The sequence below is a fragment of the Lolium rigidum genome, unplaced genomic scaffold (genome assembly GCF_022539505.1).
Source record: "Lolium rigidum isolate FL_2022 unplaced genomic scaffold, APGP_CSIRO_Lrig_0.1 contig_70804_1, whole genome shotgun sequence".
In the NCBI taxonomy this organism is placed as follows: Eukaryota; Viridiplantae; Streptophyta; class Magnoliopsida; order Poales; family Poaceae; genus Lolium; species Lolium rigidum.
The window spans coordinates 11,764-17,640 of record NW_025901462.1 but is presented as its reverse complement, the minus strand read 5'-3'; the positions used below and the strand labels follow the sequence as shown (position 1 = coordinate 17,640).

Genomic DNA, 5,877 nt, shown 5'->3' with positions numbered 1-5,877 from the left:
TTCATCCATCCCTCGTGCCTACGATATTTTAATCCTGCTGTTTACTATAATCACTACTACTGTCTTTGTTACACTTCGCTGATATTTCACTATCGCTACTTGCTATAAAACTGTTACTACTGATAAACTCTTGCGAGCAAGTCTGTTTCCAGGTGCAGCTGAATTGACAACTCCGCTGTTAAGGCTTACAAATATTCTCTGGCTCCCCTTGTGTCGAATCAATAAATTGGGTTTTACTTCCCTCGAAGACTGTTGCGATCCCCTATACTTGTGGGTCATCACCCACCAGCCGGGACTAATGGTTGCCCGCACGTCCTTATTCCACCGACACTTTGGTACATGGCTTCAAATTCATATTCATAAGTTATTCAAATTCATATTAATAAGTTATTCAAATTCATATGTAAATATTTAAATGTTCATAATGAATAAATTATATTTTTATTACATCCAGATTTCTTTTCTGAACATTTTGATATATCATATGTTATTTTTGATTTGAAATAAGGTGGGAAACTAAATTATTTGAAAATACACATACAAATTTGCCTTTGGTCCCGGTTCGTGCCACCAACCGGGACCAAAGGCCTATTTTGCGCGCGCATTGAACAGCCCAGCAAAAATAGGCCTTTGGTCCTGGTTGGTGGCACAAACCGGGACCAAAGGGGTGCCTTTGGTCCCGATTCGTGCCACCAACCGGGACCTAAGGTCCTCCCACTATAAATGCCAGCACTTCGTCTCCGCGGAGATCAATCCCGCGGAGACGAAGCAACCGACAGCCGCGCGCACCACCGCCGCATCCCACCGCGCCCCTCCTTCTCCGCGCAGAAGACGCCTCCAGCGGCCGTGGGCCAGACTCGTCGCCGCGTCGTACTCCTCCGCCGCCGCCACGCCGGCCACCGACACACCGGCCTCTTCCGCCCCGGCCGCCGCCTCCTTCGGTAAGCGCGCCTCCATTCGTTTCTCCGGCCGGTCGACCGGCCGACCAAATGCCTTTTTTCTTATTTTCTTACTATTCAATTTAATTTGTAAATTTTAGGGTTAATTTGTTATATTAGGTAGAAATAATTTTAGTTAATGTTAGTGAAAATTATGTTAGTGCTAATGTTAGGGTTAATTCGTTAGTTATTAGAAATAGTGGTTAGTGAAAAATCATGTTAGTGAAAAATTATATATATATACATGACCATGTTTAACGTTTCTTGAATGATGTATGCATTGCAGAATAGAATGAATAATATAAAACTCTGAAACTCTGCCGCGGCATAGAAACGGCCGGTTTCTCTGCCGCGGCATAGAAACGGCCGGTTTCTCTGCCGCAGCAGAGAAACGCTGCTCCACATTAAACCTCTGCTGCGTCAGAGAAACGCTGCTCCACATTAAACCTCTGCTGTGTCAGTGAAATGGCCATTTTCTCCGCCGCGGCAGAGACCATCTAAGAGCATCTCCAGTCGCGTCCCCCAAAGCGTCCCCCAAACGGTGCCGGATTGAGCGTTTGGGGGACGTGTTTTGTTCGTGCCGCGTTTGGGGGACGTCTTTCCCTAGCGGCGTCCCCCAATCGAGGTCCCAAACAGTTTTTTAACTATTTTGCTTTGTCATTTCTACAAACACCTTGTGGCCAGCAAGCTCGGGCGAGCTGCTCGTCCGTCCATACCGCCGTGGCAGAGCAGAGGCGAGGAGAAGGCGACCAAACAAAGGAGAGCACAGCCGGCAATGGGCAACAGCATCGGCGGGCGGCGGAAGGGCGCGAAGGCAGTTGCGGAGCCAGTCGGGCTAGCTAGCCCGGGCAGACTCCCAAAGTTCAAGGCGATGGAGTATTTTGCCCAGCTGAAGCTCCGCCACTCCACGAAGGTGATACAGCTGGATGGCACAGCGTTCCGAGTGAAGCCGCCGGCGTACGCGGGCACGGTGCTGCGTGAGCACCCGGGCCTCCAGCTCCTAGACTCCGAGCAGGTGAAGCTGCTGGGCGTCCGCACGCGCCCGTTGGAGCTCGACGCGCAGCTCCGCCCCAGCCGGCTCTACTTCCTTGTCGCTCTACCCCGGCCCACGGTGCCCCCGCGCCTGGTCCGGCGCGCTCCACGTCGGCGCGCGCGAGCGGATCGAGTCTCTCATGCTCACGCGCCGCTCCACCACCGATCTCACCTTCCCCACCGCGCCGGCGGCGCCCATGGCGTCAGACGGCGGCGAGCCCGTGCAGCTCAGGAGGCGCCTTCCCAAGGAATAGCTGCCGCTAGTCAGGGTGAGGACGTCGCTTTCGTCCTAATTAGGCTGTTGTAGAAGACAACAAGTACAGAGAAAAAGGAGAGAGAGAGAGAGTGACATGTGGGCCTGCTGCATGTGGGAGACGAGAAATCTGTTGTCCGGCGTCCCCGCACCATCCCCTATGTACCAGGGACGCACCCAGACGCCGGACGCGATTTGGGAGACTTCCGGACAAAAAAACGATTTGAAGACTGCGACTGGGGGAGATTATTTGTCCGGCGTCCCCTAAATCGCTTTGGGGGACGCGACTGGAGATGCTCTAATCCCGGTTCGTCTAAAGGTCCTCCACCACGAGCTCCCTGGTCGTACCACGTGGCGGGACCTTTGGTCCCGGTGTACATTTAAACCGGGACTAAAGAATTGAGGCATTAATCTCAAATGTTTAGCCCCGGTTAACCTGGACTAAAGGCCATAACCAACTGGGATTATAGGCCCTTTTCATACTAGTGAGGGTAGGGTTAGTTGGCAGAAAAAGAAGGCCACCGACGTTAAGTTGGATGTGCGTAGCTACCCAAGTAGACATCCCACTATTTCCCATATGTTGTGTATGTACGTATGTACGTATGTATTTAGCCAGGCTTTAGTAGATGAATGGTGACCACTATAGTTTTGTAGTGTTCAAAAAAAGAACTATAGTTTTGTAGAGGCATCTGTATTTTGTCTATAGTTTTGATGTATAGATGTTTGATGTATAGATGTGTTACACGAACCGATGAACGACGATGATGTAAATAAAGATATCATTTTGACCAGATAAAATGGACCACTTGCAGGTTGTAGTTTCAACCTTGTTATAATATGGGCTAGCATTAGATTGCTTAGGATCGGGTAGGAGCTAGGCCGACAGATTGTTTTTTCTCGGTGATTTATCTGACTGGCATTCGTCGTATGGCTATAGGCTTTTGTTAATTTGTTTACATTAGTAGTCACATCAACCTTCTCTTATCTAGATATAGAGGGAGCAGTTGGGTGCGCTCTAGTCTCAGATGACATGTAGGAGAATCTAATTAATCTAGCTCTGTTATTCAATTTTCAACCTACCGCTTACATCATCAACAATCAGGAAATCCATGACGCACATAATCAATTAGTTCAAAGCAAAATATTTTTTTACGATCGAACTTGAATTATTCAACAAATCAGAGATCATTATTAGCCAAGAAATAACTACTATTATTCAAACATGATCGGTTAGTCCAAAGCAAAATAGTTAGGGGAATGGTGTTTTGGCACATGGGAGCATATGCTCCCTTTAATGCATGTTACATACATTTTGAAATTTCAAAAAATTGAAACGGAAAATTCGAACGTACATCTTCACGTGCTACGCGCTCACAAAGTTGTTTCATAAAAATCCGACTTGTCGTGTGACGTGTGTAAAAAAGACAAAATTCAATGCTGAAAATAAGGCTTTTCAGGAGATAAATTTCTCTTTTTTACACAGATCACAAAACATATTGGTTCATCGCGAAACTTGACGAACATACATATATTATGGAGATGTACATGTAGAATTTTTTGTCAAAATTTTTCGACATTTCGAAATATAATTTTTTGATAGAGGGAGCATATGCACCCGGGAGCCGAATTAAATTTCCGATTAGCCTTGTTTCTTCTTTTGAGTTCGAGACTATGTACACTTGTGCAGGTTTTTCTCGACGTGTAGTATCCAATTTATTATGATATGCTTACTTAGTCTAATTAATCAGCTAGTGTGCAATCTCAACCCATAGTTGTCAATTATCACATAGTCACTACGTTCTAAATATAAGATGCGTTAGAAATACGGGTCACATTCGGCCACGGTCACGAAACTTTTGTGTTTCCCAAATCACCCCCGCTTCCCGACAGCCCCAAGCTGGTCTCACACCCCGTCGCGGTCTCGCGGCTCACTCCCCTCCCATCTTCTGCACCAGATCGAGCGTCGCTGGGTTGGATCCCCAATTTCTCGTTGTCGGTCGGCAGGTTTTCCCTAATCCTCTTCCTTTAACTACCCGGCTAGCGGCACCCTGGTGTCCCTCCTCCTGTTTTTTTTTGAACAGTGGAGCGCCCCAGAAGGGGTTCGAACCTTTCAATAAAATAACAGTGGAGGTACAAATTTGTTACAAAGGACCTCAAGAAATAAGAAAAGGATACATAGATTCCTAGTATTTGTAGAAAGGACCTTGCTAAAATGATAGAGATTGAAATCTAGTCCATCCTCTTCCCCACTGTGGAGCATAGAACGCAGCATGCTGCAGTCATGGACGACGACGGGGACGAAACCACTTGCCTCCGGCCTGGCGAAGCTCTCAGCGCCAGCGTTGAAGAAGGGCCTCCGAACGGAGGTTGGAAACGTGCCGGAGCACACCAGCGTTGATAAGACCATCTTGGCCAAAGATTTCAGCGCCCTCTTTCGGGACGTAGAAGAGATACTCCGAGAAGAACAGGTTCTTGAACTCCAAAGCCACTCAAGCAGAGCATCAGATGCATGACGACACCATGGTAGGAGAATCGACCTGCCTTTTAACCCAGAGTTTATGCCACGAACCTGGGAAGGCAAGCAAAGGAGATGTCGGTGACGACGAGCTTGAGTGCTCAGAAGAGTAGCTTCACTGGTACCAGGCCAGAGCCGTTTGGAGGAGGCTAGAACTCGAACACTTCCTCTTCCCATGCCACCACAGCAGGATTGAGGATGAATCATCATGGAGTCCCACCTCCACAGACAACGCCGACCACACCTACCGGCCCATCTCGTTACAGCAGAGGAAGAGATAGCAGCAGAAAAGCGATTCCCCCCCCCCCCCCTCGCCGCCATGGCCGGCCAGGGAAATCGGTTTGTCGTTACCATCGATGCCACCATGCCTCTCCCCCTCGCCGCCGTGGCCGGCCAGAAGAAGCAGGGCGGCCTCTGACCGCTGAAACAGAGAGAGGCGCCTAGAGATCCCTTTATTCATCATGAGGGGCTTCACCATCCAAGGCAAAACCGGCCTCTTCCACCATGGAAGCTCACCGGGAAGCTCATATAGGAACCTCCCAGCACCGCTCCCAAGTGCTGGAACTAACCCCCACCACCCTGAACCAGCAAAATCTCCATCGCTCCTCCTCCTCCCCTCACCACCACGGTAGGCCAGTAGGAAGAGCAGCAGCATGAGAGCATCCCAGATCAAAGGGTGGGCGAAGCTGGCCTTATTCGCGGAGATCCCGTACCTGGTACTGCCCGTCGTCTGCTCCGACCACCGAAGATCGACGCCGGCGCAGTACGCTCGCCGGATGCACCAGTTCCGGCCAAGAAACACTGGCGCCCTACTCCAATCTACCGGCAAACAGCCAAAAAACAGAAAACTACCCCTATTCCCTACTCCGGCACCTCCCCTCCGCCATCTCCGACTGGCAAAGCCTCCGGGCAAGGCTCAGGATCGGCCCGGTTGATCTTGTTCAAAGCTCAGGCGAAGAGATAAGATTTGGGAGGGGAAAGAAAGGAGAGCGGTGCGACGGGCCTCCGCCAGCCACCTAAGACCAGACTCGCCGGCCACCCGCATCTGGTAGCTCACCCTTCGACCTTCCCTTAATCGCATCCGCCAACCTCGCATGAAGCCCGGGCATGTGGAGAAGCAGCACCGGGAGAGGATGTGA

At 49.9% G+C, this 5,877-nt stretch overlaps 1 pseudogene; it reads left to right on the top strand.

Moving 5' to 3' along the window:
- Window positions 1–1,713: 1,713 nt before the first annotated feature.
- Window positions 1,714–2,224, top strand: LOC124682217 (annotated as a pseudogene).
- Window positions 2,225–5,877: the final 3,653 nt, after the last annotated feature.